We start from the raw sequence: 21,361 nt of genomic DNA on the forward strand, positions 1-21,361 counted from the left end.
AGGGTACATACCCTACAGGATTGAAATATTCACAGGATTCTCACTCACTTCTGTGGCACGTGACGATGTCCTGTTTCCGTCCTGTTGCGGTAAGCTTGCGAGAGATTTGTCACACCGCCAAGACCCATTCCCTACGGTTTACAGATCTGTGTCTTCGACATCAGTACTTGCCAGTAAGTGCTATCTGCATCATCAATTGAATAATTGTGCAGGAAACAAACAATGGAAAATCTAGGATGGAATGTAACAATATTATGAAATGAAAGTTGCCACTCACCATATAGTATGTTGCGTGCACACACACACACACACACACACACACACTCTGCAGTCTCCGGCAACAGAAGCCGCACTGAGTGGCTTCAGTTGCTAGAGACTTTCTAGAGACTGCAGGAACTGATCTGGCTGTTGGCATAGATCCCCCCCATCACTTACCCTGCCATTGCAACCAATGCCAAGGGTGAACCTATCTATACCTAGAATCTAAAACAGCCAGCAAAACAAGGCTGTGAAATGTTTTTTAGTTGTAATATGTCAAGCCAGCAGATCGTGCTGTCCATTGCACCTGAGGAGAGAATTTGTACAAATATTTAATAATGGACACATTTATATTGCCAATTGCAGTAAACTGCTGAAAAGTCCTACTGGTGAAGAATATTTAAGATAAAATTTCTTTTTTATACATTTATATTCACTTCGGGAATGCCAGGTTTTCAATGGTACATAGCTCAATTTTGTTGCTTGCCAATACAGCTTGGAAACTGCCACAAGTTTTAAAATTTTTTTTAAAGTTGATTCCCTTATGCTTGTGTTGTTGCGGCCTGTTAACAATTTAAACAAAATTAACTACTTAGCGCCACCTAAAGGTACTCCCCACTTGAAAAATAACACTAGTTTACCTTCAAGTATTTATCTTTGTCTGATGCAAATTTCAGCACACACCTGCACAATAATTGTTTGAAATGCTTGGCTGTGAAATTCTATGACTGAAAGCTAGGCTCTAAATGATTCCCTAGTTGCCAGGAATTGAAGTGTGACAATCAACCCGAAACATAGTAGTGCATAATGGAGGTTGTCAGTGATATATGATGGTCAAATCATAAAACACAAGTTAAATGGTCCGATTCTTACCTCCGACTAGGTGAAATAGCTTCCCTCAGCACAGTGTCACACACACAAATCCCACCGTGTAGCATGGACAATAGTTTGTCAAAACAGGACACATCCATCCTGGCTAAGTTCCTGAATTCCAGAGGATCTTCGGGCCTAAGCTCTTTCCTTAACAGGGAGTCTGACCCTCCCTGCCTTCAGCCCTTTGCAGCCAAGGCAGAACCCAAACCCTGCCCCTGGCGTTACGTCACCGTTCAGTCTTAACTACTGAAGAAGCTACTGTCACTGCAAATGCAGCTTAAATAATACCATCGTCCAAGTCTATAACACTGAGAAACAAAAGCGAAAGTAAACACAGTTAATAACAATAATAATTTTCTTGCACCACCAACAGAATGGTTTAGTGTACAATTCTGTATAACCATGAATAATTTCATTCTAGTGCTGCTTAATAAATATGAACCTAGATCACTCAGAAGATTTAATGAGTAGTACCAGTTCTAAGAAACGATAAATTTGCATACTCGACAACATAAACAAGACTGTAGTTCCGAATATGTTCTCTTGGGGCACTGGGGTAGACATACACAGTAGTTGTGTCACACAATCGGTCGAAGTGCCACACTCGTTGCTTGGGGTGCTGGTGCAGATTTGTATATGTTAGGTGTGTCTTGTAATACTGGCTTAAGACTAGTTTGCTCATTCAGACGTATGCCCGTGTTGGATTTTTTGATAGTTTTGTTCATTAAGAAATTATGACTTATATAGAAAGGAATGGTGACAGAATGAATGCTTGTGATGAATTCTTCTCGGGTTAACAGCCGAGTGGTGGTGTCGTCTTGTCGCAGTGTTTCAATGAGTTTTATACCCGTCATCCTTGCCAGAAGGTGACTGATACGAAACTCATTGCAACGTCGTGACAAGATGACGCGAACACTCGGGTGATAACCCGAGAAGAATTCATCAGTGGAACACGCCGAGAAAGACTGCAATATCATAGAATGCATGCTTGTTTGGTGCGTGTCGGAATACGAAAGAAATGGGTGTTCCTATCTTCTGTTCCTTCCTCTCCACCACAGAGCCGCCAATTTCTGGTAGGGAAAGGGGGGGATTGGGGGGGGGGAGTCAAGGAGTTGAAGAATTTAATTAAGTAGTCACTCAAATTGATGAGAGGGGGGGGGGGCGTGGTGAGAGTGCGAGGGGGCGCTATTCATTTAACTCGTACCTGAAAGTGTTCCTGTATATGTGAGGGGGTGGGGGAGTGTTGGAGGATTCCTGTGGGTTGGTAGGGGGAATGGGGTGAAACAATAGGTTAAAGACCTGCCAATCAAAAGGAAGGATTATCCTCAGTGAGTCAATCAAAAGAGAACAATAGCTTTCCCCCTGAATGCGTACTTGAACCTGATGTAGGCAACCTACACAAGCAAATTGCTCTGAAACATAATTTTTGCCCCTAGGGCAAAGAAAGTGCGAAGATAATTTTTTAGAGCAGGTTGACTACATATAGGGCAAGTATGCACTCGGGGGCAAACCTATAGTTCACTTTTGATGGTTATGACCCCCTAGGGATGATCCTTTCTTTTCATTGACAGGTCCTTAACCTATTGTTCCCCCATCCATCCCCTCCCCCCCCCCCCCCCCCAACCCCCTGGAAACCTCCAATCCCCCCCCCCTTTCCCATCAGTGATGCAAGTACATCACATCTTCAGGCCTTAATTAGTCGAATAGCTCCCTCACACACTTATCAATTGGATTGACTGCTTAATAAAATTGATCCCTTATTAATCCCCCCGCCCCCCCTCTCTGCTAAATCCTCAGCTCTTCCTTACCTGGAAATTGGCGGCTCTGTACTGGAGAGGAAGGATCTCGTGACAGGAAATTCGTTTACATAGCAGAGGGTATCATAAAAAAGTTCAGTTTGAAGGGGTCGGATCTCTCTTACTCACCATTCTCTACTGGTTGGAAAAATGCAGGTCTTGTAAAGAAGTAATTAAATTCATCACTTTTTTATTCTGATTACACAAGGAATACTGTCATGAAACACCCATTACGTGTAATTATGCTGTTAAAGCCGTTCTGTCACGAAGCGTGCACTGTCCATCGTGCCATCGCACCACCTGCGCAGGCTGCCCAGAATCGGGGTGCACCGGCGAGAGACTGAGAGGCAGCCGTGCCATGCGCAGGTGTCTGCTCGGGCCCTACGACTGACAGACCGGATGTCACACTAATCGCCGAACAAAAGCGTGTGAGAAATTCCTGTCAAAACACGTGCTCTTTCTGTCTTTATCCTCCCGTTTTGCCGGGCCTGCACGTGCCGTCGGTCGCAGTCGGACCGAATTGCAAATAAAGCAGCGTATACCCAGTAAATGCCTGTGGAATACCGATACTTGTGAGAACTGGTACTGGTTTCTGAAAACATTAATAAGATACTCAGGAATTTCGTGTAGGTTTACAGTATTCCATACTTACTCTTGGAGTGCACCGTAAAATGCTTTTTTAAAACTGATGGAGTTTATGTGCAGTGGCCAGTTGAAGTCGATGAACTATTCTATTTTGCTAGCATTGAAAGCAGTGTGACACCCCTCCAACTTGTATCTGTGGTTGGATTTCCTTTTTTCGGTAGTTGAACAATGATGCCACACCTGCAGACTTCTAGAACTTGCTTTGTTTGACAAAACACAACTTGGTTTTTTGTTGAAAAAAAAAAACCCGAAGCAGCTTAGGTGACACTCAGGTCAGTGATTTAGTTTAATACACATGGGGTCGCAAATGTTGGGAAATAATGAAAAGTAGATGAGAAATGTTGAACCTTTGATGTGTATCACATTTGCAACAGTTGGGCTTGGGTGTGAAGGGATGGTTGAGTAATGCAACGCTCTGTCAAGCAAACAGTGCAAATTTCGAACATGTTTTGCAAATGTAAACTGTTGTCAACACAGAGCTAACAAAATTATTGTCATCACTGTAACCGAGTAAAAGCTGTTCTCATTTTGTTTCCCTTCCTTCTGTCCCTTCTTGTTGTGTTTAAAGACACTATTTAGTAAGAAAAACTGGTCATTTACTGTTAACAATCTGATTCAGCAACTTGTATTAGTTTACTTGTGACCCAATATAGTAGGGTTGTTGTCCTGTATTTTGCAATAAACCAGCAGAGACTGCAAGTCTGACAAATAAATCTCAGTGTGAACACACAACTATGTCATGCAGTAAAAGAATTACTGCTTTCAGACACAAGACTCAAACCCTGAGCTCCCCGCATCAATTTGTACACATAGCTCTGAGCCATATCAACATGAGTGCTTAACTTGTCAGGATGATCACGTGCAGAATGGTACGTCATGTGGTGGCGTCTCACGTCCAATACTTGTCACCCATTATTGGGGTATTAACTGACATATGCGACCCATGTGTCTTATATTAAATTCCTTGTTTCAGAGGTTTTTAAAAGTTTGTAATAATAATCATAGCGTATGTTGCACAGTTTAGTAAGGTGCTGATTAAGTTCAGGTCTCCATATTTTAGAATTCTGGCAGAGATTTCATGCAGGTAAGCTGCTTTATTGTTTTTAAGTGTCTGGATTGCTGCACATGTCTGCTTCTGTGGTAGCACCTGCTTTGACCATTATGTCGTGCATTTTTGGGCCATTTTCAAAGTTGTAAGCATTGAGTGCCTTGGTCTGTTTTAAGGTTTCTCCAAAAAAGTCAGCCCATTGTGCAGCTCGTTCGTCTTTTGTGATCAGGAATTAACCATTTTTATCCTTTACTGGGCAGTTTGAAAAACTTTTGGAAATGAGTTAACTCTTCAATATGTGATGTTAAGAATGAGAGTGAGAAAAAAGTTTCATAAACGTTTTAAATTATGTATAAAGTTTGTTGCAAATCTGTAAGATAAGTTGAAAACCCACATACTGACTAGAATAATGATTTAACAGGATACCTTGTGGCCCCACAGTCATGTCAGATTTGCTAAAGTGATTGAGAGAAATAAAACTATTGCCATTTGTTGCCGTGGCAACCACTTCATTAATGTGTTAACATATTGTGATGAAGTTGACGAAAACTGTATACAGCCAAGAAAAAAAAATGGCTCTGAGCACTATGGGACTTAACATCTATGGTCATCAGTCCCCTAGAACTTAGAACTACTTAAACCTAACTAACCTAAGGACAGCACACAACACCCAGTCATCACGAGGCAGAGAAAATCCCTGATGCCGCCGGGAATCGAACCCGGGCGTGGGAAGCAAGTACACTACCGCACGACCACGAGCTGCAGACTGTATATAGACAACCATGCAAATAAAGCATCTAATGTGTGCAGTACACACCAAAGCCTTTCACAGCTCCTTGGTCGGTCATTAGAAGATTGTGGTGGTAAGAGAGGGTGAATAAAAAAACAAGTCGGAGCATACATCTGCTTTGAGGCAATGTTCTGCCAACTCAGTTCTGTTTGTAGGATTACCTATACACATCAAATGGAATACTTTGGCTGACCAGGCTTTCGTCATGTTGGCAAAAATAAGTTTTGATGAGATAAATTTTAATACAGCCCCTCTCATCTATCTCTGTCAATTGAAACTATAAGTGTATGGCTGTCACTTGTAGATAAGTTAATTAATCAACAGTTGATTCAATGACATTGATTTTAAAAATAAAAAATTTGTACCCCAAGTAAGAACAAAAATATTTAATTGCAAATGCGGCCTCTGTAATGAAATTGCTGCTTAACATTTACAACTCAGTTATTCATTACAAAACCAGTTATTTTCCAATATTCCATGGTTTTTTCCCTTACAAATGTTACCTTATATAATGTTATGTGGTTTAAGCTCAGTCAGTCAATAATTGTAATTGATCTCTTGCCCTAACAATAGCTAACAAAGAAGAGGGAGATACATTGATGAAATCTTTTATGATACAGATTGGCGCACATAAAACAGGCCTGAGCCGGAATGTGAACATGCGTGAGTAGCATTACTAGCTTGTCAGTTTCTTTGCCACCTTCCAACAGCAGTAGCGTGTTCATACGGAAAGTAGTCGTTATAAACCGTGTACTTCATTGTCATGCCTTTCTCCATTGAAGAACGTGTGTTCTTTGTTGAAGAACATGTGCGGTCTGAATCCATTAAAATTGTTCGTAACACTCTTCATGAAAAGTTTCCCGAAAGTAAAATTACTGCAAAATCAACGATTCAGGATCTAGTGAGAAAGTGGCGTTCGACAGGCATTGTTGTTAACTCAAAGAGAATTAAGGCACAGACTGTACGTACACCTGGAGTTATGGCAAATGTGGTGGCACACAGTGAAAGAAGTCCCTGCAAGTCAACATGACGATTATAACAGCAATTAGGAATCTCTCGCAAGTCGTGTCAACGCATCCTTCGTGGCTTAAAAATGAGACCTTACCATGTGAGGGTTGTTCAGCAAATAAAAGAAGCGGACAATGGTAAGCATACACATTACTGTAATTGTTGCCCAAAAATGTCGCTGGGGGAAAATCTTGATCTGTTCCACCTATTTACGAGGGGTGAAGCTGGGTTTAATCTGTCGGGTTATGTTAATTCACATGACACTGAGCTACAGATAATCCCCATGGCATACTGCAAAAGCCATTACACGATTTAAAAATTGGTGTATGATGTGCCGTATCTGGTAACAGAATTATCGGGCCATTGTTGTTCAATGAAACTGTCAACACGCATATTTTCTTGCAGTTCTACAATGAATTTTCGGCTCTGTTAACTCCAACTGAAAAATGTTGTGCATATTTCCAACAAGATGGGGCAACTTCTCATACCTCAGATTTGTCCTTAGCTCGTATACATACTGATATTACGGAAGAGAGTACCATTACTAAGCGCTTGTGGCCACCCCGCTCTCCTGACTTGTCACCATGACTTTTACCTCTGGGGATTTCTAACGGCTAGAGAGTACCGCAACTATCCCAGACACTTGACACATTAAAAAACAACATACGTGAAGAAATTTCGAACATTCCTGAAAGAGAACTGAAAAGTGTTTTCCTTAACACGCTTCGACGTGCACAAATTTGCTTGGATGTTGGTGAAGAATGTATTGAACACAGACTTAAAATTCCTTTCTAAAATATGCTTATTAAAATAATAAAAGTAAATCTGTTACTTAAACTGTTAATTACACAGTTAATAGTGACACTGTACAATAAAAATGTAAGAAAGCGGTGATGTATGTTGATTTTCTTCATTAATATTCCTTTCAGTGCAGGGGCTGGTTTTATGTGCACCACTCAGTATTGTCTTTAAGTATCACGGCTGCTGCCTTGTGTGTTACGTGCTTGAGATCTAGTGTTAGGACAGTGCGCTGGTTGGTTCTTGCCAGTGCTGCAAGGGAGCACTATAGTCTGTTCCCATGTGCTGTCATTACTTGAAAAAGATAGAAATATAACTGTGTCAATATATGCCCCTGCATCCCATCTCTTACATATAAGGGTTCATATTTTGCTGCCGAAAGTAAGTCAGGGATGTGCATGTTTTTGATAGTTGAGGAGCACAGTTTTAAGGTAATTAAATAAATGGAAGGCTGCTTTGTTTTTTAATTTTCTGGTATCCTGATGCAATATACTAACATTATTTTTCACTTTGCTTTCATGCGAATCTTGTGACATACTAACATATTTTTCACTGTACTGTTATGAGAATTTTGTGGTATTTAACATCTCTAGTACCTACCTGCCTGAGCTTCTCTTTAAGCTTAATTTCAATCAACGTTGGATGACGAAACTCGTTGTAAACCATGATTGAATCCAGGCAAACAATCGACATCCACTGCAAGACCAAATTGCTTTGGACAGTGGTGTTTGGTGAGATCAGAAAGATGTCACCTGCTAAAACCTGGTGAAAACATTAATGCTGATCACTACCAGCAGAAAATTATAGATTTAAATTGAGCATCATGTGAAAAACGACTGGAATATGGAAAAGTGCAACACAAAGTCAAATTGCTCCATGATAACACCCCATCACACACAGCAAAACGGGTCAGGAAACGGTCAAGGAATTCAGTTGGAAAATATTGGTGCATGTGGCTTATCCTCCAGACTTGACTCATCCGATTATCACCTATTTGCATCACGGGGACACGCTCTCGTTGAACAATACTTCAACTGGTATGAAAATGGCTCGCTGACGGGTTCACTTCAAAAGAACTGTTTCTGTGAATACGAATTCACAGCCTGCCAGAGAGGTGGGAGTAATGTACAAATAGCAATGGAGATTATTTTGAATAAAATATTGTTTATCAGTTTCAAACAACAGACACGTAATTATTGTAAGCAAATTCTGGTTTCATACTTCTACATCTGGTAAGAAACCAGTCTGGCAAAATGTGTCATGAAATGCGTTTCTCAACCTAATATTGTCATGTGAAATAACCTTAATATGGTATTATGATTTGCACAATCGAACGTCTTCAACAAATCGCAGGATGTTGCCAATGTTTAATGGTTAATAATTGTTTCTTGTGTCTGGGTATCAATAGTTGCTTCAGGAAGATGGACTTTTTGAAATCCAAACTGTGGTTATAAGTCGTTTACTAAACAGGTGAGTGGCAACACTTGAGTATATTACCTCCAGAAAAGAGTATTGTTTGAAACTAGTGCAGTCACCTTTCTTATTGTGACATGGGATCAGTTCAACCTATCAATATGTGATGTGAGTTTGATACATGATGTAATTTTCTGCATCTACATTCCTAATTAGCAAGCACCGTGTGGTTCATGGTGCAGGGTGCTTTGTATCGCAGCTTATCATTTCCCCATTTCCTCTCCTGTTCAAATCACAAATGGACCTAGGGGTAGAGGCACCCTATGTGCTTCCATGCAAGTCTTTATTTCTATTATCTGTAGACAGCAATCCTTATGTGAAATGTTAGTTGGTGGCCATAGAATATTCTGCTGCCTGTTACAAATGTCGATTCTCAAAAATTTGTCAATAGTGTTTTGTGAAAGAACTTCATCTTCCATCTAGGTATTCCCATTTAAGTTCATGAAGATTATCTGATTAAAGCTACTGGTAACAAATCCTGTAACCTCACCTCCCGGTATCCCAAACACTCGAGCAGCACAATCTGTTTTATAGATGAACTACACTTTCCCAGAATTCTCCCCCAATAAATTGAAGTCAACCATTGGCCTTCCCCACAACCGACCTTATGTACTCATTCAATTTCAAGTCTTCTTGCCGCATGATGCCTAGATATTCAACTGAAACGCAACACTCCACTAATACTGTGCTTGAAACCAAGTCTGTTTTTCCTACACATCTACATTAATTTGCATTTTCCCACATTTAGAGCAAGCTGCCATTCATCACACCAAATAGATATTCCGTCCAACTCATCATCTACCCTTCTAAAAGAGTGAATCAAATATAAACCTGAAATTTTCAGTGCCTGTTTGTAGATGAAGAGTGGTGTGATCTCTGTTCATTGTTGTTTAAATTTCCAGTGATTGTTTTTCACAGCCAGAACACTGTCGTACCATTTCTTTAGCAAGACACTCGATGTCAGAGTGAGTGCTACCATTATCTGTCGTGCACCAGATTATAATCAAGTTTCTCACAACAGAGGAATAAAGCCGTCTCAAATTTTCAAAAGATTTGTGACACAGTCTGGGGTTAACATTCTGAGAAATACTCGACTGTCTACTGGCACAAACAATTTTTACGATGTTGAGAAACAGTTGAGAATGCAATTCATCGACGTTGCCTGAGGTCCTGTCTAATAGAGGAGCTTATTCTCACGGTTAGACAGTTCATTGAAGGTGACTGACATACAATGGCTGCCGAAATTGCTCCCGAGATGCGCATACCCTGCAGCAGTGCTCGAACGATCATTACCGACAACCTCACATTTCGGAAAATGTCTGCAAGGTGGGTGCCTTGTCTTCTCATCACAGAACACATAAAATTTAGGAATTGTTCTGGACACAATGGACCATCCTCCCTACAGTCCGAATTTATCTCTTGCAATTTGCCTCTCCTTGGACCTCTAAAGCAAACAGTCGGAGGACACAGATTTGATGACGATACGCTGAACTGTTGATGTGCAACTGGCTGCTGTGACAGTCCCATTTATCTTACAAAAAAGGGATCGAGAAACTGCCGGCCTATCCACAGGGGAAAATGTGTTTTCCATTCAGCATACTGTATGGAAAAAGAAGTTCATGTGCATGGATTTTTCTGTAACCTAAATAAGTATATAACAAAAATTTCCAGTTTGTATTTGATTGACGCTCGTACAGTCACCAGACGACACCATCTCGTTCACTACAGCCACATCAGCAAGCAATCATATATTGCTGCTCACTCCAGCCGTCAAACCATTGATGTATGTAAAAACAAGCTGTCCTACCATACGCCTTGTGGCACTCCTCATGACGTCCTTGTTCCAGATGAATATTCACTTTCCAGGACTACGTACAGGGTTCTATCAAAGTCTTCATGGTATGAGAGATTTATACCACATAAATTAATAAGTGATGGTACTGATCCCCCATGGTACACAAAACGGGTCAGATCGCTGTAGCAGAAGCAGCGAAAAAAGCATGCTAAATTTAAAAGAACGCAAAATCCCCAAGACTGGCAAAGTTTTGCAGAAGTTCGAAATATACCGCGTACTTCAATGCTAGACGCGTTTAATAATTTCCACAACGAAATCTGGAAGAAAACGCAAAGAAATTCTGGTCATACATAAAGCACACCAGTGGCAAGACGCAATCAATACCTTCATTGCGCGATAACAACGGTGAAGTCACCGATGACAGTGCCACTTAAGCTGAGTTATTAAACACGGTTTTCCGAAACTCCTTCACGAAAGAAGACGAAGTAAATATTCCTGAATTCCAATCAAGAACAACTGCCAAGATGAGAAACATAGAAGTAGGTGTCGCAAAGCAGCTTAAATCACTTAATAAAGGCAAGGCTTCCAGTCCAGATTGTATACCAGTCTGGTCCCTCTCAGAGTATGCCGATAGAATAGCTCCATATTTAGCAATTATATACAACCGCTTGCTCACAGAAAGATCCGGACCCAAATATGGGGAAATTGCTCAAGTCCCACCAATACCCAAAAAGGGAAGTAAGAGTAATCCATTGAATTACAGGCCCATAACACTAACGTCGATTAGCAGTAGGGTTGTGGAACATATACTGCATTCGAACATTATGAAGTACCTCGAAGAAAACGGTTTATCGACAAAAAGTCAGCACGGATTCAGAAAATATTGTTATTGCGTAACACAACTAGCTCTTTGTACTCTTGAAGCAATGAGTGCTATCGACAGCGGATGACAAATTGATTCCATATTTTTAGATTTCCAGAAGGCTTTCGACACCGTTCCTCACAAGCGTCTTCTAACCAAACTACGTGCCTACGGAGTATCGCCTCAGTTGTGCGACTCGATTCGTGATTTCCTGTCAGGAAGATCACAGTTTGTAGTAATAGACGGAAAGTCATTGAGTAAAACAGAAGTAATATCCAGCGTTCCCCAAGGAAGTGCTATAGGCCCACTGTTGTTCCTGCTCTATATTAACGACATAGGAGACAATCTGAGTAGCCGTCTTAGATTGTTTGCAGATGATGCTGTCATTTACCGTCTTGTAAAGTCATCACATGACCAAAACGAATTGCAGATCTGTATGGTGCGAAAAGTGGCAATTGACCCTGAATAAAGGAAAGTATGATGTTATTCACACGAGTATTAAAAGAAATCCGCTAATTTTCGATTACGCGATAGGTCACACAAATTTGAAGGCTGTAACTTCAAGTAAATATTTAGGGATTACAATTACAAAAACCCTCAATTGGAAGGATCACGTAGATAATGTTGTGAATAGAGCAAACCAAAGACTGCGATTCATTGGCAGAACACTTAGAAGGCGCAACAGAGACTGCTTACACCACGCTTGTCCGCCCTATACTGGAGTATTGCTGTGCGGCGTGGGATCCGCATCAGGTGGGATTGACAGATGACATCGAAAAAGTAAAAAGGACAGTTCGTTTTATATAATCACAAAATAGGGGAGATAGTGTCACAGACATGATACGTGGGTTGGAGTGGCAATCATTAAAACAAAGGCGTTTTTCGTTGCGACGGGATCTTCTCGTGAAATTTCAATCACCAGTTTTCTCCTGCGATTGCGAAAACATTCTGTTGGCACCCACCTACATAGGGAGAAATGATCATCACGATAAAATAAGAGAAATCAGGGATCGCACAGAAAAATTTAAGTGCTCATTTTTCCTGCGCGCCGTTCTTGAGTGGAACAGTAGAGAGACAGCCTGAAGGTGTTTCATTGAACCCTCTGCCAGGCACTTTATTGTGAATAGCAGGGTAATCATGTAGACGTAGATGTGTGTGTGTGTTGTGGAACCTATTCAATGTTTGGACCTTCAGTTAACAGTCTGCAGTGGGGCACATTGTCAGGTGCTTCCTAGAGCTCTAGCAGCATGATTTCTGCCTGTTGTTCTTAATCTATCATTCACACGATATTGTGTGAGAAAAGAGCAAGCTGAGTTTCACATGAGCACTGCTTTCAAAATCTATGTTGATTTGTGGATAGAAGCTTTTCTGTCTGAAGGAAATTTATTGTATTGTGGCTAGTGAGGGATTTTGATTTGAAAATGTTTTACTTCAAAAGCATTAATAATTAATATCTTACCTTTTGACTGTTGGCAGTCTATTGATTTTTACTCCTTAATAGAAAGCTCCTTTCTGAACCGTAGAGCAGGAGCCATAGTCTGTATGGAAAGTATTTTTGTTTTTGGCAGTGAAAGTGACATTTTGCACCAAACTCATTCTTATTACTTACTGTAATTACTATTAGCGAGTATTTTGATTGGTGCACAAATGGAAGAATTCCTCCGATAAAGCTCCTGTTTTAGCTATATTATCAACTTCACACAACATATTTGCTGCACATCTCTGTAGAATACATTTTTGTTCTTAGCTGTAACAACCCACAAGAGTGTAGGACAGGACTGAATTAAAGTATATGAAGTGTGCTACTATTTCTTATCTGCAATTCGACAGTGTGAGAGAGATTACTGAGTACAAAGCAGGCAGAATCATATTCATCAAAGAGTTTCTATCCATTGTTTCTGAATCTTTGGTTTTTACCAGTTTTTTTCTTAGTTCTGTCAGAAATTTTTAAGATGTCCTGTTGCAGTGCACTTCACATTGCTGTTACCACAGATGTATAACGTGCAGCATGTAAATAACCTTCATAGCTACTCATTCTCCAACCAGTTTGCTTTGTGTTATACCAATTGTTTCCCAGGTGATTAGTCATTCCAATGCCTCTAGTTTATCCAGGCCCCCCACACAGAGTAAAATGTTCCTGTTTTGTATTTCTAGAGATGCACTTCTTGTAAACATTTTGTTAGTGCAGATGGCTGTTGGATATCTTTCTGATCAGTTCTGTTGTATGTTAGAACTTACTAGCCTTTTTCTTTCTACGCTCCCGTCCCAAGATATCTCTCTCTCTCTCTCTCTCTCTCTCTCTCTCTCTGTTTGACATGGATTCCGTTTTCTCAATTAAAATTTTGAGAAATCTTTCTTTGCAATTTGTGTAAAAGACCAGAATAATTGTTTCTGTTGGATTTGTTGGACATAGTGCAAACTCACTTTCTGTGTCAAACTTCGTGTATTGTTCTACACATGGAGCCAGACAGTGTACTTCAGCCAGGAGCTGTTGACAGATACTGTGAGAAGCTGCTCCATAGAACGCTGAGCTGACGTGTGTTAGCGGATTTTTTGTGTGTAGGTTACAGTAAATTGTCGGGACTATTGCGAAGTTTTGAGTAAAATGGTAGACAAAAGTATTGATATTAACCTTAAGCAGAATGCACTGATACTGAAAATATAATACAGTTTAGTTTGAAATAGTTGGAGATTAAAATAGGACAAAATTTCACAGTGTGTTACAGTGTATGAGTTATTGAGCTTTAAAGAAGTTCTCTTATGGTGGTGATAAGCAATTACTTTTAGCTGCGTACCGAGCATGCCACGTCTCCACGTAGTAGCCTCCGGAAGCAGACTCTGCTGCCACTGTAGTGCAGGTTGTAGCATTCGGCAGCTTGTCAGAGAAAACACGAAGGCAGACCGGAGTGTCGACACGTAATCACTGCCGTGTTTCAGCAGTGGGGGAAGGACGCTGCGCAGATGTAGTGAGAAGAAAGTGTAAAGTGGACACTGTTTTCGTCGGCTGTTACACCAAATTACTAAAAAAAAGTAAAACAATGCTTTACGTCAGTCGCCTGGGCGTATCCTTGCTAGGCAGGTGTAATTGCTTCACAAGTTTCCCTAAAAGTTTAGTAATTATGTTTGCTGGCATTACAGAAGTAGACTTTGAGCATACAAATTACCTAAATGTCGCCAGAAATCTCTTTGTTACTCCTAATTTCTCGTCGACTGCGACTGACTCTCACATTAACGTATCTTGCTTATCTGATTTATCTCGTCTCAACACAGTTACTTGTTGTACCGGTATGGTGCGGGACTCACTGGAGTAAAAACTTCCGGGTGCATGGTTCTGATTGCCAGTAAGTTAACATGTGGCCAGTCGGTCATTTTTTCAACCATTCTCACACCCATTTCGTCTTTTTTATCTGTCATCCACTGCTTACAAGCTGTAGCTAATATAACTGCAACACACACGTATCCTTTTCGGTGTTCGACAGCTTAGGCTGTAAGACCGGGGTGTCAACTGACGATTTTTGTCAGTATTATTGATGATGTGAGGTCACTTTAATATATTGGAGGTTTGACAAGCTGGTATTATCAATAAATATTGAGCACGCACAGGCCTCCAACATTTGGCGATACTATGCGGTCTGCAACTAGTTTTAAAAAAACTTGCACCGTAAGGTGAGAGTGTACGATGGTAAGTTCCAAAGTATACCTGAAATTTCAATTAGAACATGACTAAACAACGAATTGACGAAGTTCATAAGCAGCTACGAATGAGTTTCCTTAATTTATGTATAACAACAGAATATGATGAGTGGCGAAAGAAAATACACAAGAGATTGAAAATGATTTGGGGCTGCTGACCTGTAAAGTCAGGGGGCTTAGAAAACTGAGCTTCCGACCTGTCCGAAACAGAGGGTTTGTGAACAGTGCAAATGGGAGGTTGACTTTTAGCAACGAGATATCGCGGTGTTCTTTAAATGCGGGAACAGGAAAAAAAACATTGTGTCAGGGACCAGGCTGGGTTGGTGGACGTAATGAGGCGTGTTGGACGTAGGTTGATTGAGAACCAGGAAGATGGATTACATAAATGTGCCGCACACCGAACGAGTAAGTTCTTTCCTGCATCCGAGGAAATATATTTAATATACTAACTTCACATCAATACAACGTAACACCTTTACTTTAAAAAACACAGTGTATTGAATAATATACAAAAATATATTCTTCCTAGTAAATAATCCGGTAACTAAAACAGAATTTCCAACATGAAACGTTCATCGGTTGACAAAGAGGTTCGGACAAACATAGTTCGAACCTTTCAAAAATAGAAAAGCAAAGTCTTCGTCTTCTTAGCGGCACTGTGCAATTTCCCACATATAATAAACACATTAGCAAGAACGTTGCTGGGTGTAAAGTACATTCCTTACAAGTTGACCATAGATATGGACATTTATTCCAATTTCCTGAAGCAACTAGAAATAAGTAATTGATATCGATAAGAACATCTTTCTTATTTTCAGCATTTTCCTGCTAAACTTCTTATTGCGAGATCCAGTACACAGCTGTTGGCTTCTGCACTGTTGCTCGGCGCCGCCGACAGATGTCAGCTCGAAACGTTGTCGGGAAAACATTGCGATCATTTTAAACCCGTCTCTTGCCGCCGTCTGCAGTTCGTCACTACCTGAAATCCAGTCACATAGTATCTGCAGCCACATTGATTCTGTGTAGTGTGTTAACTTTTAAGAACCCGTTACGGAAAAACAATTTGTGAAACTGTACTACATTAACCAAGATCGCGTTGGAGTGTTTCCGCGAAATTTTGTTAGATGGAGAGTTTGAAAGAATGGCGGACGTTGTTAGTATCGGTGTTTCGCCTCATATGATTAGGGAAAAATAGTTTTATTACGATTTATCTAACTGTGTCACAGTGTCGGCCACTGGAGATTGGTGGTGAAAAAAAAAGAAATAAACTTCGTTGCTTAGCACCAAAAGTAGAAGTATAGGCGTCGGTATAGGACACTTCCCAAGTGAAAACCAAGTAAAAATAAAATTTCTAATCTCTTTGACTTGAAAAACTGAGGGAATGGGGCAAAATGAGTGAAAACAAAGTGTAAAATTTTCCACATTAAATTTTAAAACATTTTTGCGCAAAAGTGGTCGCCTCTTTGAACCTACATCTTTTTAGGCAAAAGATGTCGGACACTTTTTGGCGGTCACTGGTCACTTCTTCGCAAAATTCTGGTGTCTTTTTTTGGCAGTCACGTTTTGCGCTGGCTTTTTTTTGTAATGAATTTTTGGCAGTCAAAATTTGAAATTTTGTAGGCCTTGACATATAAAATTATCCTTAGTAGTGTTTATATGTCACCTTTATTATTTGCTCGTTGATGAACGTCGTACAATAATTTCTATATTGTCATCGAGTATGAGCTCGTACCGACGAGCAGGATCATCGATGTATTCTGTAATCACTGTTTCCATTTATATATACAAAAGTTTTTCTTCAATAGCTCGAGGGAAGGATATAAATTATTCCACCTTTTTCCTCTAGGAGCATACGTATAACACAGTTAAATTTAAACTCTTTTGGTATAAATTTTTTCACCAAATTTTTGGTTTTCTTATCTCTCTTGATCATGTTTTTGCTTACGATAACCTAATCTTCAGACGTCTGTATTAATTCAATCATTGCATTCATGGTGAGTTTTACAGAATTTCTGTAGTTTAGAGTCAAGCCATTAATTTTGGTAGTGTGTTAGCCTTTACATATTTGATAAACATAGCTTTTTGGCCCAGTGCTTATCCATTCAATGCCAAAATCGTCTTTCCAAATTCATCTGACCATTCGCAAAGCATGCAACCTGTTTGCACTGTGTTTGTGCCATCGTCAACGTAATCTATAGAGTCTGCGTCGTAACATAAAAGTCTATCGCCTAATCTATCGATCATGTCATACAAACTCATTCTAGATTTGGCGGTCTGGAAGTGCTTGTGCTATCTTCGACGTAGAAATCATCGTAGCGATATGTCACCTTAATTATTTCCTCGTTGATTGGTATCACAATAGTTATCTCTATTTTGTCGTCGAGCAAGAGTTCGTACCACCGTTTAACGTCGTCTATAAGTTCAGCCTCTGATCGAATTCCCCCAAAGAGAATTGAGGCATATTTTGGCAACAGCTCACTTGCCGGCGTTCGCTTCAATATTGTTAATGTCGGACTCGATGTCTTGCTTTTCCTTGATAACTCTACCAACTTCTGTAGACTCGTAATCATCTACCCAAGGACTAGTTTCCAATTTATCAATGTTTTAATGTAGTCTCTGAACAACTCATTACTTACTCGATCAAAATGCCGCACCTCATAAATTTCCTGTATTTTGTAGCCTTTTCCGATAGCCTTGTTGGGCTCTATCGTTGTCCGAGTTCCTAAAATGCTCGCTCATCGTCACTATTGCTGCAACTACTATGAGGCTTTTTTTTACACATTTCGCACATAGAGCGAATAAAAGCTTTTCCTGTATAACTGGAAGCACAGGATCATACAAGCCTCGACGCGCAAGCTCTTTGCATTTAACAAAACCAAACCATTTTTCGTCGTATTTTTCTGGTCTCAGTATCTGTACAGGATGACCAACAGGATAATCTTCGTAAAACATCGCTGTACACTTAAACTGCAGATGTCTGTGTATCGCAGCTTCTTGCCTGAAACCTTCAATTTAGCAGCATTTGTTCTTCCACCGAAAAACGTGTCTCTCGGATTCAGTGGTTCTACGACATTGATTGCTTTATTTACGTTCTCTTTGTACCCCTTCGAATTTTTCCACTTACAACTCCACATCTCGACAACGTTATAACCCGCATTTCTCTCAACGCCTGTGTTCGCTGCGCTGTCATTGGAAAGAGATCATCCATTGATTCATTGTTCACATTGTTGATAGTATCTGGAGAATAACATTTAGGGCAACCGTGCCAAAAGCACTGATACACGTTTTTCATGTTTGCGTCGTAACCGTCAACTTCTGCACCACGTATTGTAACTTTCCCGCCGTTCAATGCATGTTGCACATTAGGGAACGAGTTTAACCACGCAATTGACTCTTTGCTGAACATTTCCTTCCTTTGATCTTTGACTACAGTAGCCGTGTTATTCTCAAGCAATTGTGTCCTGTAAGTAGCCATACATACACTAGAGAATGTTATGCACTGAAATCGATCAATATTTGCTATTTCCAGGAAATATCGCCCAAATTCAATACACCCAGACGGACTACGTCGACATCAAAGTGGCAATATTGAGCTAATTCGTTCTGGAAGTCAAACACGTGGTTTTGCTGCACCTTCTGAGCGTGCCATTCTAAGAACGCTTCTCTAGCTTCGGGTTTCTTAGTATCAACACCATAGTACTTGGTCGGCCACATTGGATAAAATTTACGCTGTCAACTACTCTGAGGTTTAGGTTAGGTATTTTCAGCTCCATAAGCTTCGTCCATTGGTAAATGGTTTTGATCTTAATTCCGTTACTGTCACAACAATGCAAAATGAAGTACGCATCATAAGCCTTTCCATTGTGTGCTATATACATATACTCCCTGTTACTGTATGATATCAACCATTTACAAAATTCATTGTTATTTCTATACTCGTATCTGTTTTCTTCGTAACCGTCCACAGTGACAGAGTTTGGCGTATGTACTCCCGTATCTTTTTCTGATTCGAAATCGAAAAAGTAGTACATTTCTGTGTAAGTGCACTTTTTAAATCGTTTAGTGCCTCTCGCTTATCTTTACATTTTCGTCACAATTTCGGCATTCAAAGAAACCACAGTTGTGTCCACTTATGCTTCTACTGCATATCTTTTTTCACTTATAAACTGTTTCACAAACTGGTTTGTGGTTATTCATGCATTTCCTATCAAAACAAAATCTGTTGCACTTTTTACAATAAATTCTTGATCACTTACGTTCTGTATTATCATGCTTTGGTCTTAATCACAAATTGCACACATTTCGTTTATCATTTTTGCAAGAGTATTTGTCTTTGTGAGCGAAGGGAACATCGCACTTCATGCTGTAGTATATGCTACCACTAAAACACTTCAAGTTGTTGATCGCATCATAGTGGTCGTTATTTAAGTACATGTTAATCGTTTGCTCTCTTTCCACACCTGAAGAATGAATTACCATGTTAAATGCAGCAGCTGAAACGACCTTGATCTGAACAATCAAAAATTGTGCTGCATCGTTGATACCGGCAAGGGTGAACGCTTTTTCATAATTTTTCCCAATTTTCTCGCACAACTTCTCCGCTAAAACTTCCTGCAGAGCTCCCCCTTTCCTAATGCAGAGAACTTGATTACCCGTCAATTCCTTGCCCAGTATGTTTCTAGTTTGGTAGGTAAGTGCTGTGGACCGCACAGGCTGTCAGTGTAGGTTATACTGTTTATGCTTCACTTACTAAAGATATCATTAGCATTATTCACTATTTTCTTACGATTTGTACCTTTTCATCTGGACATTTTGTAGACCTCAAAGTAAAAAGTGGTATTGCTTATGTCTATATTTTCATTAGATGCTAATATTCTTTCAGTCTGTGCAAGGAGCCGTGAAGCATTGACTTTGAAATTCCTTTTCGACGAAATCGCGTGATTTGATTATTTACAACAACTACCTTCATTTGATCGCCTTGCTTGAAATCAGTTAACTTTCTTACCTCCTTAATGCCTGTGTATACAGCTTTCCTGACAGCTTTCATCTACGATATTTCACAGGATCACCTTTCAAGTCTTTGATTTTAATAGTATAAATTGTCTGTCAGACTTTTAATTCAGTAACAGTAGCGGCGTTGTGGCACTGCTTAGTATTATTATTATTATTATTATTATCCATTTATTTATTATACAAAATATTTATATATTTCAACTACGCAATTCAATTTTTATGGTACAACTAGTATTTAGAGTGTTGCCACCTGTGGTGGAAGAGCGGTCGCCGTGTAACCAGATAAGAAGTAGGAAGCACGTGTGTGCACGGCCTTCGCTGAGGCTGATTGTGTTCTCTTGTTCTTCTGTCAACAGATGTCGCTGATGTTTGCGCCATCTCAGGCTCCGCTTCAAACTCCAGACCTCTGCTCTCCCTATCAATTTCGTCCATCTCGTTGTTTCCCTTCTCTCCTATCGTCCCTCCTATTTCACTATCCACAGTTCCAACTGCTGTACGTTCTCTCCCTCCACTGTCTTGCCCCAAGTCTCTGTCCTTTCCCCTCTCCTCTATCTCCTGTACACTGCTGATATGCCCAATCCTCCTCTGCCTGTTCATCTCCTCCAATTTACTGATGACACCGCCTTCCTGGCCCTTTCTCCTACCCCATCAACGGTCCCAATGTACCCTCCAAAGCCACCTTGTCCAGTTAATTTGGTTCCTTCGTATCAACTCCTCCAAGACCCAGGCAGTCACCATAGTCCACACCACCCAATCTTCCCGTCTCCATGATTTCTATCTAACCATTCATCGTCGTCCTATCCACCTCACTCCCACCCTAAAATACCTTGGTCTCATCCTTGACAGCCACTTCACCTTGACCCATTATCTCCTTAATATCCAACACATAGCCCACAATACACTTTGACTCCTGAAACTCCAGTCCTGCTGGACGTGGGGATTGCATCCTTCCACCACGCTTATTCATTTCATTTTCTTTTTGTTGTGCTACTTTCAGATTCTTCAGTCTGCTGCTGTTTATATGAACGGCTTGCTAGGATTGGAGCTAACCTCGTTCCCTCTTTTGTGAAATAACTTGAATAGATTTGGGCGGCAGGCTGATGTCTTTGGGAGTAACCACAAAAGAAGAACTAGGCTGCGGTGACACTGTAGCTGGAATATGTGGTGCGTTATTTGATGTTGCAGATGGAACTGCTTCAATTTGCAGGGTTTCTGAATTGGAAAACGTAGGCCTACCGTGACAAATAAGAGGTCTGTCAGAGAACAAAGCGCCAGAGAAATTTGTTCTCTGAAAACATCAGGTTTAAAA

General features: G+C 40.3%; 1 protein-coding gene across 4 annotated transcripts in view; it reads left to right on the forward strand.

Moving 5' to 3' along the window:
* The window catches only part of LOC126227762 (uncharacterized), a 932,351-nt gene that overhangs the window by 488,604 nt on the left and 422,386 nt on the right, over positions 1–21,361 (forward strand). The window lies entirely within an intron of this gene.

Source organism: Schistocerca nitens, unplaced genomic scaffold (genome assembly GCF_023898315.1).
Source record: "Schistocerca nitens isolate TAMUIC-IGC-003100 unplaced genomic scaffold, iqSchNite1.1 HiC_scaffold_340, whole genome shotgun sequence".
Classification (NCBI taxonomy): domain Eukaryota; kingdom Metazoa; phylum Arthropoda; class Insecta; order Orthoptera; family Acrididae; genus Schistocerca; species Schistocerca nitens.